Raw genomic sequence first — 16,901 nt, 5'->3', positions numbered from 1 at the left:
TCCAGGGATGGGAGATTTGGGTGGCACCATTTCACACCCACCACCAACAAGGTAGACTTCAGAGAACAACACAGCAGCCCCCAGTGGAGGCAGGACCTGCTTACACCAAACCCTGACCCCCTGTGCCCAGCAACTGCTTATTTACTGAGGCAAGACTGACTCTGAGCCAGTGCAAGGGACCTCTTCTACAGAAGACCAGCACAGGCAGCACCAAGTGCACTGAAAATCGAGTGCTTCAAAATTATACATCGAGTTCTGGTGGAAATAATGCAAGGATTCCTTTCTTTTTTCTTTCTTTCTTATTCTTTTGTTTTCTTTTAGAGTCAGACTCATAGTTTTTTGTTTGATTGGATTTTTCATTTCCTTTTCTCTGTTTTTTGAACCAGGTTTCTTTTTTTCTTTCTTCTTTCTTTCTTTCTTTTCTTTTACCTTTCCTTTTCTTTGGCATCAAGTTTAGAGTTTTGATTGACTGGGTTTTTTTTTTTCCTTTTCCTTCTCTCTCTCTTTCTCTCTGCATCAGGCTTTTTGGTTTTTTGTTTGTTTTGTTTTCCATTTGTTTCATTTGTTTCCATTTTGTCTTTTTTTTTTGTTTTTCCAGACTTATTTTAACAAACAAATAAAAACACACCAAGTAAAAACGCCCAAACATTCCCCACTGCAAGCAAGAAAGAACTCTTCAGAGGACTGAGCAGTAAGAAAGAGCAGAAAAACACAAAACCAGAGTGCACACAGTATACACCAGAGACCCTTCCTGAAGTGCCAGGCCCTGGACAGTGTATGACCCCTTCTTAACATAGCATTATTCTTGGGTGCAGGAAATATAACAAGATTTCAAAACACACAAAAGTGTGTTCTTGCCAAAATGACAAGATGGAGGAATTCTCCCCAAAAGAAAGGTCAAGAAGAAATCACAGCCAGGAACTTGCTCAAAACAGATATAAGCAATATACCTGAACAAGAATTTACAACAGTCGTAAGACTATTAGCCGTACTTGAAAAAAGCATAGAAGACACCAGAGAAACCCTTGCAAAGAGATCAACAACCTGAAAACGAGTCAGGTTGAAGTAAAAAATACTGTAACTGAGATACAAAACTGACTGGATAGTCACAACAAGGATTGAAGAAACAGAGGAGAGAATAGGTGATATAGAAGATAAAATTACTTAAAATAATGAACCTGAAAAGAAGAGGGAAAGGAAACTATTAGATCACAAAGGGACATTTAGAGAACTTAGTGATTCCATAAAATGAAACAACATCCATACCATAAAGGTTCCAGAAGAGGAAGAGTGGGGAAAAGGAGAAGGTTTATTTGAACAAATTGTAGCTGAGAACATTCCTAATCTGGGGAAGGAGACAGGCTTCCAAGTTCAAGAGCACAGAGAACTCCCTTCAAAATCAACAAAAACAGGTCAACAACACTACATATCATAGTGAAACTTGCAGAATACAAAGATAAAGGAGAATTCTGAAAGCAGTTAGGGACAAAATGTCCTTAACCCACAAGGGTAGAACATAAGGTTAGTAGCAGACCTGTCCACTGAAACTTGGCAGGCCAGAGGGAGTGGCAGGATATATTCAATGTGTTGAATGGGAAAAATAAACAGCCAAGAATTCTTTTTTTATATAAAGTTTTTTTTTTTTTTCAGAGAGAGAATGCACAAGTGGGAAAGGGGAAGAGAGAGAGAGAGAGAGAATATCCCAAGAAGTCTCCACACCACCAGCACAGAACCCAATGCGGGGCTCAAACTCATAAATCATAAGATCATAATCTGAGCTGAAGTTGGACACATAACTGACTGAGCCCCCCAGCTGCCCCACAGCCAAGAATTCTTTATCCAGCAAGGCTATCAATCAGAATAGAAGAAGAGATAAAGACTTTCCCAGACAAACAAAAACTAAGAGTTCATGATCACTAAACAAGCTCTGCAAGAAATTTTAAGGGGGACTCTTTGAGTGGAGAAAAAAGAAAAAGACTAAAGCATCAAGGCATCAAAGCATCAAAGAATAGAAAGGACCAGATAACATCACCAGAAGTACCAACTCTACAGGTAACACAATGGCACTAAATTCATATCTTTTAACAATCACTCTGAATGTAAATGAACTAAATATTCCAATCAAAAGCCATAGGGTATCAGAATGGATTAAAAAAAAACACCAAGATCCACCTATATGCTGCCTATAAGAGACTCATTTTAGAACTAAAGTCATATGCAGATTGAAAGTGAGGGGATGGAGAACTATCTATCATGCTAATGGAGATCTAAAGAAAGCTGAAGTTGCCACACTTAATTCAGACAAACTAGACTTTAAAACAAAGACTGCATCAAGAGATGAAGAAAGGGATTATACCATAATTAAGTGGTCTATCCTTCAAGGAGATCTAACAGATGTAAATACTGATGCCCCCAATTTAAGAGTACCCAACTATATGAATCAATTAATCACAAACATAAATAAACTCACTGATAATAATGCAATAATAGCAGGGGACTTCAATGCCACCCATACAGCAATGGACAGGTCATCTAAGCAGAGAATCAACAAGGAAACAGTGGCTTTGAATTGGCACACTGGACCAAATGGACTTAACGTATAAATTCAGAGTGCCCAAGGAACATTTTCCAGAATAGATCACAACTGGGTCACAAAGCAGCCCTCTACAAGTACAAAATAATTGATATAATACCATGCATATTTTCAGATCACAACACTATGAAACTTGAAGTCAACCACAAGAAAAATTTTGAAATCCCTCATATACATGGAGGTTAAAGAACATCCTATTGAAGAATGAATGGGTTAACCAGGAAATTAAAGGAAAAAATAAAAAAATACATGGAAGCCAATGAAAATGAAAACACAACAGTCCAAACCCTTTGGGATGCAGCAAAGGCAGTCCTAAGAGGAAAGTACATTGCAATTCAGGCCTATCTCAAGAAGCAAGATAGGTCCCAAATACGCAACCTAACCTTACACCTAAAGAAGCTATAAAAGGAACAGCAAATAAAGCCTAAAGCCAGCAGAAGGGAAATAATAAAGATTAGAACAGAAATAAATGATATAGAAACCAAAAAAAAAAAAAAAAGTCAGTAGAACAGATCAATGAAACCAAGAGCTGATTCTTTGAAAGAATAAACAAATTGATAAACCCATATCCAGACTCATCAAAAAGGAAAGAGAAAGGACCCAAAGAGATAAAATTATGAATGAAAGAGGATAGATCACAAACAACACCACAGAAATACAAACAATAATAAGAGAATACTATTAAAAATTATATACCAACATACTGGGAAATCTAGAAGAAATAGACAATTCCTAGAAACATGCACTATCAAAACTGAAACAAGAAGAAACAGAAAATTTGAAAAGACCCATAACCATAAAGAAACTGAATCAGTCATCAAAAATCTCCCAACAAGAGTCCTGGGCCAGATGGCATCCCAGGGGAATTCTACCAGACATTTAAAGAAGAATTAATACCTATTCTTTTCAAACTGTTTCAAAAAATAAAAATGAAGGAAAGCTTCCAAACTCATTCTATGAAGCCAGCATTACCTTGATTCCAAAACCATACAATGACCCCACTAAAAAAAAAGAATTACAGGCCAATCTCCCTGATGAACCTGGATGCAAAAATTCTCTACAAGATACTAGCAAATGAAATTCAACAGTACATTAAGAGAATTATTCACCATGATCAAGTGGGATTTATTCCTGGGCTACAGGGCTGGTTCAATCCTTGGAAATCAATGAATATGATACACCACATTAATAAAAGAAAGGATAAGAACCATATGATTCTCCTTATAGATACAGAAAATGCATTTAACAAAAAGAAAGCATTCATTCTTTTTTAATTTTTTAAATCTAAATCCAAGTTAGTTAACATATAATGTAATAATGGTTTCAGGAATAGAATTTAGTGATTCATCACTTACATATAACACCCAGTGTTCCTCCCAGCAAGTGCCCTGTTTAATGCCCATCCCTCCACCCAATACCCTCCAGTGACCCTCAGTCTGTTCTCTGTATTTAAGAGTCTCTTATGGTTTGCCTTCCTCTCTATTTTTATCATATTTTTCATTCCCTTCCCCTATGTTCATCTGTTGTGTTTCTCAAATTCCACATTTGAGTGAAATCATATGATCTTTCTCTTTCTCTGACTGACTTATTTCAGTTTGCATAATACATTCTAATTCCATCCATATTGTTGCAAATGGAAGATTTCATTCTTTTTGATTTTCAATTAGTATTATATATATATATATGTGTGTATATATATATGTGTGTGTATATATATGTGTGTGTGTGTGTGTGTGTGTATATATATATATATATATATATATATATATATATATATATATACCACATCTTTATCCACTCATCAGTCAATGGACATTTGTGCTCTTCCCATAATTTGGCTATTGTTGATAATGCTGCTATAAACATTGGGGTGCATGTGCACCTCTGAATCAGCATTTTTGTATCCTTTGGATAAATACCTAGCAGTGCAATTGTTGGGTTGTAGGGTGGCTCTATTTTTAATTTTTTGAGAAACTTCCATACTGTTTTCCAGAGTGGCTGCACCAGTTTGCATTCCCACCAACAGTGCACAAAGGTTCCTCTTTCCTTGCAACATTGTCAACATCTGTTATTTCCTGAATTGTTAATTTTAGCCATTCTGACAGGTTTGAGGTGATATCTCATTGTGATTTTGATTTGTATTTCCCTGATGATGAGTAATGTTGAACATCTTTTCGTGTGACTGTTAGCCATCTGGATATCTTCTTTGGGAAAGCGTTGGTTCATGTCTTCTGCCTATTTTTTTCACTGGATTATATTTTTGCATGTTGTTTGATAAGTTCTTTATAAATTTTTGGGTACTAACCCTTTATCTTATATGTCGTTTGCAAATATCTTCTCCCATTATGTCAGTTGCCTGTTAGTTTTGTTGATTGTTTCCTTCACTGCTCAGAAGCTTTTTATTTTGATGAGGTCCCAATACTTCATTTTTGATTTTGTTTCCCTGTCTAGTAAGAAGTTGCTGTGGCCAAGGTCAGAGAGGTTGTTGCCTGTTAAACAGATTAATCTCCAAAGAATATATTCAAATGACCATTAAGCACATGAAAAGATGTTTAATGTCAATAGTCTTTAGGGAAATGCAAATGAAAACCATGAAGAGATACTTCTTCTCATGCCCAGGACAACTATAATCAGACAGATAGATAATAACAAATACAGATGGGGGTGTGGAGAAATTAGAACCCTCATACACTGCTAATGAGTATACAAAATTGTACATATGATTTAGAAAACAGCTGGACTATTTCTCAAAAGACAAAATATAGAGTTAACACATGATCCAGTAATTCCACCCCTGGTTATATACACAAGAGAAATGAAAATCATATGTCCACACAAAGGCTTGCATATGAATGTTCATAGCTGTGAACGTGTATTATTCATGACAGTGAAAAGATAAAGAGAACCCAAATGTCCATGAAATGATGAATGGATGAATAATATGCGATATACCTATATAATGGAATATTGTGTGTCAATAAAAAAGGAATGATGTACTGATACAGGCTACAATAAGGATAAATCCTGAAAACATAAAAGAAGCCAGACCCAAAAGTCTACCTTATGTATAATTCCACTTACATGAAATCTCCAGATGAGTAAATCTTTAGAGACAGAAGTAGGTTAGTGGTTGGTGTGGAATAAGAAATGTCTACTAAAATTATAGTGATGTTTACACAACTCTGTAAATATGCTACTAACAGCTGGGTTGTACACTTTAAATGGAAGAATTTTATGGTATGGGAATAATATTTCAATAAAGCCAGTAACATTTTAAGAGCGAAAAAGTCAAACAGGAAGAAAAGGAAGAGGAATGAGGAGAAAAGAGGAGGGTGAAGAAGAAAGATATCTGTATTGTCCTTACAAAATCTTAAGAAGTCCCTGACATGAGAAAGACCAACCTCAAAAGTTCACATGCCTTAGGCATTTGTGTCACAACTGAGGAACCCCTAGTTTAGGAAACACAAAAATATATTTTTTTAATCTTGTGTTTGTTTATCTTTTATTTACTATACAGGCTGCTAGCAAACCTGTCTTCTGACTTTTACTCTGAAGAGCAAAAAAAACATACTGTCTGCTCCAAAAGGAGACACTATTTCTATCTTCCAAGGCTGTTCAGTATACAAATGTCTTTGAAAAGACATGTAGAAACACCAGAGACATGGAGAATTTTCTCCCAACAGGGCTATTCAGGCTATCTCTTTCTTGACAGAGTGAGCTTTGGTAGTTTGTGTCTTTCAAGCACTTTGTCCATTTCATCTAAATAGCCAAATTTATTGTCATAAAATTGATGATAATATTTCCTGATTTTCCCTTTAATATCGGTATATTTATAATGAAGTCCCATCTCTCATTCCCAATGTTGATCATTTGTGTCTTCGCTATTTTCTCCTGCTTGGTCTGACTAGAAATTTATTGATTTTATTGATCTAAAAATAAAAAGCTTTTGGGGCGCCTGAGTGGCTCAGTTGGTTAAGCATCTGACTTTGGCTCAGGTCATGACCTCATGGTTAGTGAGTTCAGACTCCACATTGGGCTCTGTGCAGACAGCTCAGAGCCTGGAGCCTACTTTGGATTCTGTGTCTCCCTCTCTTTCTGCCCCTCCCCACTCATACTCTCTCTATCAAAAATAAATAAACAAAAAAATATAACAATAAAAATCTCTCATTGATTGTAGTTTTTTCTCTTGTCTATTTTCTTGATTTCTTCTCCGATTTTCATTATTTCCTTTCTTCTGTTCAGTCTGAGTTTAATTTGCTCTGCTTTTTCTAGGTTCTCAAAGTTGTTTGTTAAGTTTCTTAGGTCATTGATATGAGCCCATTCTCTTTTCTAATACAGACATTAATAGCGTAAATTTCCCTCTAAGCTCTGTTTAGCAACAACCTACATTTTCTGTGTGTTTTCTTTTAATTTTCATTCAATTCAAAATAATTTCTAATTTTTTATTTCTTTTTGATCCCATGGATTATTTAGAAGTGTGCAATTTAGCTTCCAAATATTTGGAGATTGTCCAGATATCCTCCCATTATTGATTTTTAATTTGATTTCATTGTGGTAGAAGAGCATGCCTTGGGGCCTCTGGGTGGCTCAGTTGGTTAAGTGTCTGACTTCAGCTCAGGTCATGATCTCACAGTTCATGAGTTCGAGCCCCACATTGGGCTCTGTGCTGACAGCTCAGAGCCTGGAGCCTGCTTCAGATTCTATGTCTCCCTCTCTCTCTCTCTGCCCCTCCGCCACTCACGCTCTGTCTCTTAACAATAAATAAAAACATTAAAAATATTTTTTAAAAAATAACATATTTTATATAATTTGGATTTTAATACTATATTAATACTTTCTGCCAAACATTCTGAGTGCACTTGAAAATAATATATATTCTGCTGTTGTTGCATAGAGATATATATGATTGTTGATTAGGTCAAATTGAATAATTGTGCTATTCAAGTCTTCTATACTCATTGATTTTTTCTCTTTGTTCTATTTATTATTGGAAGAGTGCTGTTGAAATCTCTGGATATAATTATGGATTTGTTTGTTTATTCTTCCTGTGTTATCAGATTTTGCTGCAAGTACTTTGAAACTCTGTTATCTGTTATAATGTTTAGAAATACGAACATTAGGATTGTTATGTCCTCTTGTTGAATTATATTTTATCATCATGAAATGAATTTCTTTATTCCTAGTATTATTTTTTACTCTGACATATTTCAGACAATTATTTTGGTAATAACATAACTACTCCTGCATTCATGTGGTTAGGGGTAGTAAAGCTAATCTCTTTCTATTCTTTTACTCTACATGTGCCTTTATATTTAACTTGGGTTCTTTATATCCAGCAGTTAGGTCAGCCCTTTAAATCCAATCTGAAAACTTTTGCCTTTTAATTGGTACATTTTGTTTATTTACATTTCTGGGAATCAATGCAAAGTATATGCATCTGTCATACTAAGCTGTGGTAACAAATAAAATCTAAAAACTTCAGTGACTTGTCTCAGTAAATGTTGTATGTCACCCACTCAATATTGAAAGCATTTGGTAACGTCTCTATCCACGGACTCAGGGATCTAGACTTTCCTTATCGTGATGCTACCAGCTCAGCCAAGGCAGAAGAGAGACATGGAAGAGACGTGCCTACTTTTAACCATGTGTCTCTTCATAGACCTTCAGCCTGAGCTGGAAATATAAGCTCGAATATAACTACAAGGAAGTCTGGGAAAGGAACACATGGGATGTTGGTGAACACAACTGTCTTGGATAATCTTTGCTGTGTTTGTTATTGTAAGCTGGCTTAGCAAGGAAATGGGAGTCTTGGAGAATGTGGTCTAGGGGTCAAGTTCTATAGTATCAAGACTCCATATGGTTAAGGATATAGGAGAACCGTGTTCAAACCTTACAAAGTATTTTGGGAAAATAAAGATGTGCATTTCAATTTAATTATCTTAACTAACCATTTTAAAACTATAAAATGTTAAATCTAGACAGAGCCTTTGATATCATCTACTCAATACCCCAATTTTACTATCAAGGAAACCAAGACCAGGTGGTGAACCATGTTTTTGGCAGAATTGGCTCTAAATACCAAGTCTCTTGCATTCCAGGATAGGTCTCTTTCCTTCATAGCATATTTCAAGGTTAAAGTCCACAGAACTACCTTCATAAGACTTCAAAGTTTTAGAAGTTTTAATGAACTGAATCCTTTCATAGGACAAGGATCTAGGCTCACCCTAGATCCCACCTTTCTTATAGGTGTGATCTGAAAGAAAATATTTAATCTCTCTAACCATAATATCCTCCTCTGAAAATTAAAATAATAATACCCATCACATGGGATTGTTGTGCATAATAAATGAGGCAATTTATTTGAAATATCTTTGTAGAGTTGATATTCATTAAGCAGAAGTTCCTACTCTTCAAATGGAGATCTGTTTTTAAAAGACATACCTAGAATCACAGAATGCCTGAATTTGGAAGGACCTGTAAAGGTCACATAACTGCAAAGCCCCCTGATGTTTGACTTTTCTCTACCGTATCCTGACCAAGTGGTCATCTGATCTGTGCTTAAATAACCTCCAATGGCAGAGATGTCCTCTAATTGCAAAACAGCCTTTTTTTATGTGAGAGCCAGTTTGACTTTTGGAAAGTTTTTGTTTAAATATCCCACTCAATTGCCCTAGTGTCAACTCCTTAGGATCATACAAACAAGTTTCCCACGTAATAGTTCTTCATTACATTTGAAAACATTTTCTAGCCCCCAACCTCTCCTGAAAGCCAATCATTCTCTAGCTCCTCAATAAATTCTCATTTTGGAAATCTTTTCATCTCATCACCATCCTGAATCTTACTTCTATGTCCAAAATTATTTATAGTTCCCTGAACATGTAGCTTCCAGGTGTGGCTAACCAGCACAGCACAAAGTGGGGCTATCACTTTCCACTTCCAACTTCTATACTTGTATTAATGCATTCTGAGCTCATTCTAAGCTTTTTTTGGCAGTCACTTCACAAACTAATGACTCACACTGAGATAACTTTTTAATAAAATGCACTAAAAATCCAAAAGTCCTCTTAACAGGAGATGCCACAAAGCTACATATTTCTCATTCTTCACTGGAGCAAATGGGTGTGTTGATCCAGATCAGGACATTTCCTGTTAACTTCTACTTGTTGAAATTTTTCTGAATCCTGATTTTGTCCCACAGTTCACTGTAACCTACAAGTGTGAGCACCATGCCTGCTGTTAGTCATATCCGAGGATTGGGATACAAGACATGATCTTCCTTATAGCACCCCAGAGTAGCTTAGGTCAATGAAGAAGCCAGGACCTGAATGACTTTTAGGGTCATGACCAGAAGGGTAGAAGGCAGGGTAAGCAGAGGAATGCTGTACTTGGAGGAGTAAGCCAGGTACAAAAGCCAAAGACATGACCAATTTAGCCATGAATTTGGTCACCGATGACCCTCATATTTTCAAAAACATATAATGAAATCTTATTCTGGGGGGTTATGACGGAAGAAACTGAGAATCTGACAGAAAAGGAGCTGAGGTCCAGGAGAGCTCTCCCAAGGGCTACAATTATTTAAAATGTGCAAAGAGAAAGCTTGATCCCTGGAAGAGGAATTAGCAAAAATAGGACAGGAAACACAATGGAAACCCAGTCCTGTCAAACAGGGGCTAAGAAGAGCTTCTGCTGGGCAAGGTCATGGGGGCACAGGGACAGCATTTCTTGATCTGAATCTAGGGGTGACAGCTTGCTAATAAGTTTGTTGGACAGGATTAGTTTAGAGTCTGGGCCGAGAGGGACCAGTGCTAGGGATGAATCTAGCAGGAGGCAGCTGTAAGCAACAGAGAAGGCAGAAGCCAGAAAATGAGACATACATGCCATTATTGAAGACCTCAGTGAAAGAGTAGAAGCCCCAGCTGGGACATGGTCGCAATTCACAGTCCCAGCCACACCACTCTCATCCTCCTCAGGTTGATTTCCCTTCCTATGCATTTTTCTCCATTTCTTTCTAAAATCTGATTTCATTGAGAACGATTTCCCCTGTAATTTTTTCTTATTGTTACTTAGGCCTTAAATAGGAAGATTTGTCTTTAAATAAATAGGCATCAGGGATCAGTGCTCAACACCTATACCTAATTGCATCATCATTTAACCTGTATTTCCCTCTTATTCAAAGGAATAATGAAACAAACAAACAAAAAAGATTAAGTGTCTTGCTGAATTTCAGTAGTGTTGTTGACCATTCTTTCAATCTTATAACTGGATCAAAAAAGGAAATGAAGTTACTTCAGGATAGTTTTTAATTAATTGGATCCACTGTCAAATTTAGTTACCTCTAGCTTGTACAAATATAGACAAGTGATTTGTTTGCTAAACTTTTCCACAAGACTACAGTCTATAGTAGGTAGGATGTACCTTTTTCCTTTTGGGGCAAATGGAAACACTTGTTCATTTTTGTTCTTCTTACGTACTCCAAAATTTATGTGATTTTGAAAGACTACTGTTCATCATTGGTGAATTCAGCTGCTTGCTGTCTGAAGTTCTTTTGGTCCAGACCTATAGAGCAACCAGATAATCTCTCAGTAGAGATCACCAACTAGCAGACATTGGCTACATCCAAACCACAGCTGTATTTTATTTAGTTCAAATAAGGTTTTAAAACTTTTAGTTGCCGATGTTGAACATTGAAGATGTTGCATAAAATGAGGATTTCAGCTCTCTTGAAAATTTGGAAGTTCTGATTTTCCAATTTCCACAAGGGATGCCAAGTATCCTGGGACAGCCTGTATTTCTAGTTTGCCCATCCCCACCAGGCCCACTTACCCCTTTATATTCGCCTCCTGCCCCCTTTCTGTGCAGACTGTGTGATCCCTGATTTAGTTCCATCATTCACCCTGGACTCAGTTTCCTCCTTCCAGGTAAAACCTTCCTAAGTCTGAGGTTGGTAATCCCCAAATGAGAATGAAGATCCAAAATGTGAGTTGAGAGTAATGGCAAATGCCTACATGGCACCCACCAGGTGCCAGACACTGAACTGTTAGTTCAGTTCACACAACAACACTGTGTGGGAGGTGCTGTTATTACCCTCATTTCACAGGTGAGAACACGGGCTCGGGCCAGCCAACTTGCCCAAAGGTAATTGTCTTTTCCACACCTTCTGTTCAATGAGAACTGCAATTATTTCTTATGAGTCAGGGAGTGTCTAAATTTACTTTCTGAAGTCAGAGTCTTAGAGGATCACCAGCTGCAATCTGGTAGTAAGTGGTTTTAGCACTTTTACTTGTCATTATAAATAAACTTGAAACTGAAGTAAAATGAAGGGACACCTTTCAAAAGAGCATGTCTTTGACCTGAATTACTGGGGCAAGAACTGCACACAGACTTCTAAAATCTCTCCTAGTCAAGAAGGAGAGCATTTATATTCAAGGACATGTATGTAGTAATTCATCAAGTATGTAGTGTGTGCCTACTAGGCACCAGGAACCACGGTAGGTAGCTACCAGGGGTTTCATCCTTGACTAATATTCATTTGCAGGCCTCCAAGGTACAAACACCACACTAGGCTTTGGGGATGTAGTCCTTGCCCTTGGAGCTTATGTACTAGCAGAAGAGCCAGACTTTCAACAATTGCACAACTAGTTAGCTACCATTAATTATTAGTACTGCAAAATGAAAATGCAGCATGCTTTCCAACCTAGGTGCTCCCAAGCATTGAGCTCCCAACAGCTTGTCTGGGAAGTAAGGAAAGGCCTCTCAGTTGAGATAATATTTGAGCTGAAATCTACAGGAGTTGGAGGATTTAGGTGAAGTGAAGTAAGGGAAAAGGGAGAGACTTCTGGGCAAAGAAAATAGAAAGTGCCAAGGATCTAAGGAGGGAAGAATCCCCTGATTTCAAGGGATTGAGAAAGGCCAGTAGCCAGCACACATAGCGCATAGGCAGTGAGGGGAGAGAGGCATGGGTGGCACCAGGGACCTTGGCAAAGGTTACACCACCAGGGCTGGTGAACCATGTTAAGAATTTTGCAATTTATCCCTAAAAGTACAGAAAAGCCACTAGGATTTCAAGCAGGATGATGACATGATCAAATTAGCATTTATAACGGTCCATGTGCTGTCATGTGAAGAAAGGTCAAAGGTGTGGAAGGACAGATGCAGTGAGTTGGGTATTGTGCTGACTCACGGGGGTAAGTAAGAAATGCTGGCTTAGAGCTGAGTTTCTCATCAGAGCACTTCTGATACTCTACATCAGATACTTCTTTATTGTGGGGCTATCCTGTGCTTTGCAGGATGTTTAGCAGCATTCCTGGCCTCTACCCGCTAGATGCCAGTAGCACCTTCCCCCACTCATGACAATCAAAAATGTATCCACACATTGTCAAATGTCCTGTGGGAGCAAAATCACCCACGGTCAAGAACCCTTAGTTTAGACCAGAGTGGTCACAAGGGAGGTGAAGAGATTCAAGATATATCTTGTAGCTGGAATCAAAAGAACATAATGATGGACTTGAAAGTGGATGGAGATGACTATAATTTAAGCTACTGGTGGATGTCATAGCCAACAACTGATTAAAAAATATATTTAAAAAGACCAAATTTGAAAGAAAAGACACAATGTTCCATTTTGGGTGTGTGGAGTTTACAATGCTTCTTAAGACCTCCAAGGAATACAAAGAAAAATAAAATAAGGCCCCTGTCTTCCAGGAGCCTAGCGTCTAGGAAAAGAGACTGACAAATACATTAATGATTGTTATGCACTGGGCCAAATACTCCGTTAGTTATGCTCACATGAGTTGGGCACACACAGGCAAGCAACTGGACATAATTGGAGAAAGAGGGCTTCTCAAAGACACTTAAGATTGAATTAAGTTTTAAAGTCTTGGTTAAAATAAACTGGGCAAATACAAAGGAAGGAAGAAGAAGCAAATGTTAAAATATGCAGCCTAAGGATCATAATATACTCAGAAAACATAAGACGCAGCCAAAATAATGTTCTCAACTAAGAGAGTGAAAATGTGCAGGAGGTGAGTTTGAGAGACTCTGTTGAGGTTGATGCCTCAAGACCTGAAGACTTGCTTGATAAGAGAGGAGGGACTACTCCAGGATGGCCTCTGCTGAAGCAGCAGATAACACCACCAGGACATGTTTAGTGTTTTACCAAAACATTTGTTCATGTAAATATGGGACCATTCGTGTAGAGACTTCAGGGTGGTAACTGACTTTGGTGGGAAGGTATAACTAATTTGAGGTTAGGAACAGTGAATTTGAGGAGAGGGAGAGACAAGGTAACAGCATCTTCCAGTCCGGGCTCCTAGAAACCCTGTTTTCCAAGAGAGGGAAATCTGGCCCCAACAGCAATCTTTCAAATGACCTTTCTCTTTAATCACCTAGGTTCTGCATTCTGTGCTGATCTTTCCTACATTTCAAATATGTCCACACTTCCCCAGTACATTTCTGACTGGTATGTCACTTCCTTTCAAACAGGGACTTGAAGTCACCAAGTAACCAGCCAAGGTCCAGACAAGGAGATTGAAGGTCTGATCCACCCCTTTTATAGCACAACTGTGAAAATGGCAGCAGGTGCTCCCGGATGCCAGGGCAGATAGATTATCTCCCTGCTTCTGCAGCAGAACAGTTCAAATAGCTTCCCAACCTGGTGTCACATGACACCATTGTACCCACGAGCTGATGATTCCAGGCGAGCCTCTACATCACGTTAGCGAATGGACCCCCACCCCCCAGGCCTCCCTGAAGTGCTGCTGTTTTTCTCCTTTATGAACATTTAGTGCAGGTTTCATAGCATTTCAGTAGAACTTAACAGCCAGCTCTATGGTGCTGACACCATTCTGTAAGCGACTGGGAACTCCTTACATTGTAGACATTGCTCACTCTGTCTCCAGGGATGAAATAAATTGGTAAAATGGGACAAGCTAGCAACATGTACAAAGTGGAGGTGTAATAGGTCAATCTGGAAACCTAGTTTAAGAAACTACTAAGAAGAAAAATGCAGCTTGTTCTCCTTCATTATTAACCAGGAATGTCTCCCATCCGTTTTCATCAACCCAAAAATTGTGCTCTGATACGGCGTCTTCTAGCTCTTGGTCACAATTTAATTAAAAAGTTGAAAAAACTGAGAAGTTGTGTATGGAGTAGTGTTGCCAAATAAAACACAGGATATTCAGTTAATTTTAAATACCAGACAAGCAACAAATCAGTTTTTAGTATAATTATGTTTCAAATATTGCACAAAGCATACTCAGATTAAAAATTTATGCATGGTTTATATGAAACTCAAATTTGACTGGACATCATGTATTTTTAAAAATTTTTTTTACATTTATTTATTTTTGAGAAACAGAGTGAGACAAAGCATGAGCGGGGGAGGGGCAGAGAGAGAAGGAGACACAGAATCCAAAGCAGGCTCCAGGCTCTGAGCTGTCAGCACAGAGCCGGATGTGGGACTCAAACCCACTAACCATGAGATCATGACCTGAGCCGAAGTTGGACGCTCAACTGACTGAGCCACCCAGGCACCCCGATATCATGTACTTTTATTATTAAATCTGAAAACCCTAGTATGGAACGGTCTGAATTTGACCTTTAGCTTCCTAACAGAAACATTTTAAATATATTTATTCACTTGGTTAATAGGTTCTTTCTAGTCCCAGAGACAATTTGAAGTAGCTGAATAAACATCGTGTCCTCCTGGCAATAAAGTTGCCAATTATGGCTCATTTACTCTTTATACTGAAGACAGGTCATCAACAATGGTCTTCTCCTTAGGTTGTTGAGACCTAGGGAGGGAATGACAGTTCCAATTTTGAGAGCCAGCTGACATCCTCACACAACTCCTCCTGAGCATCCTTTCATTCCTGGGACCTGTCTTCTCAGGGCATCTATTTTCCCATAATAAAGCTGGAGTTGAACTTAGACAAGCATGATGAGGGTCAAGGAGATCTGTCTCACCTATAGCTTTCCTCCTTACCCCCTACTCTTTAATCCTAGAGAAAAACCAAAACCCCTTACTTCTCATCTAGACCTCCCATTCATTCTGATCCTAAGGATGGGTTCCCAGTAAGTCAAGAGGGGCTGTCCTTCAAACACTCAGCGGTCTTGTCAGACACTTGGAACCAGCAATCTGAATTGATTCCACTTAAGTCAGAAGTGGAACAAGGGGAAGAGACACTCAGGCAATGGCATCTTTTTAAAAGTTGTATTTCTTGTTTTTTTAATCTAATTTATTGTCAAATTGGCTTCCATACAACACCTAGTGCTCATCCCAACAAGTGCCTTCCTAAATGCCCATCACCCACTTTCCCCTCTCCCCCACCCCCCATCAACCCTCAGTTTGTTCTCTGTATTTGAGAGTCTCTTATGGTTTGCCTCCCTCCCTCTCTGTCTGTAACAATTTTCTTTTTGCCTTTCCTTCCCCTATGGTCTTCTGTTAAGTTTCTCAAGATCCATATATGAGTGAAAACATATGATATCTGTCTTTCTCTGACTGACTTATTCCACTTAGCATAATACCCTCCAGTTCCATCCACATTGCTGCAAATAAAATGATTTCATTCTTTCTCATTGCCAACTAGTATTCCATTGTATATGTAAACCACATCTTTATCCATTCGCCAGTTGATGGACATTTAGGCTCTTTCCATAATTTGGCTATTGTTGGAAGTGCTGCTATAAACATTGAGGTGCATGTGCCCTATGAATCAGCACTCCTGTATCCTTTGGATAAATTCCTAGCAGTGCTATTGCTGCATCATAGGGTAGTTCTATTTTTAATTTTTTGAGGAACCTCCGCACTGTTTTCCAGAGCAGCTGCACCAGTTTGCATTCCCACCAACAGTGCAAGAAGGCTCCCATTTCTCCACATCCTCGCCAGCATCTATAGTCTCCTGATTTGTTCATTTTAGCCACTCTGACCGGTGTGAGGTGGTATCTCAGTGTGGCTTTGATTTGTATTTCCCTGATGATGAGTGACGAGCATCGTTTCATGTGTCTGTTGGCCATCTGGATGTCTTCTTTGGAAAAGTGTCTATTCATATTTTCTGCCCATTTCTTCACTGGATTATTTGTTTTGGGGGTATGGAGTTTGGTGAGTTCTTTATACATTTTGGATACTAGCCCTTTATCCGATATGTCATTTGCAAATATCTTTTCCCATTCCGTCAGTTGCCTTTTAGTTTTGTTGATTGTTTCCTTTGCAGTGCAGAAGCTTTTTATCTTGATGAGGCCCCCAATAGTGTGTTCATTTTTGCTTTTAATTCCCTTGCCTTTGGAGATGTGTCGGGTAAGAAATTGCTGC

The 16,901-nt window shown here is 38.3% G+C and overlaps 1 protein-coding gene across 2 annotated transcripts in view; it reads right to left on the bottom strand.

The window, feature by feature from the left end:
* Positions 1–4,752: 4,752 nt before the first annotated feature.
* The window catches only part of LOC128314832 (uncharacterized), a 75,623-nt gene continuing 63,474 nt past the window's right edge, over positions 4,753–16,901 (bottom strand). For both annotated transcript variants that reach the window (XR_008296930.1, XR_008296931.1), the window contains one exon: positions 4,753–11,149. The gene's annotated coding sequence lies outside the window, so the exon portion shown is untranslated. The remainder of the gene's footprint in view (positions 11,150–16,901) is intronic.

The sequence above is a fragment of the Acinonyx jubatus genome, chromosome A2 (genome assembly GCF_027475565.1).
Source record: "Acinonyx jubatus isolate Ajub_Pintada_27869175 chromosome A2, VMU_Ajub_asm_v1.0, whole genome shotgun sequence".
Classification (NCBI taxonomy): Eukaryota; Metazoa; Chordata; class Mammalia; order Carnivora; family Felidae; genus Acinonyx; species Acinonyx jubatus.
This window is presented reverse-complemented; position numbering and strand designations above follow the sequence as displayed.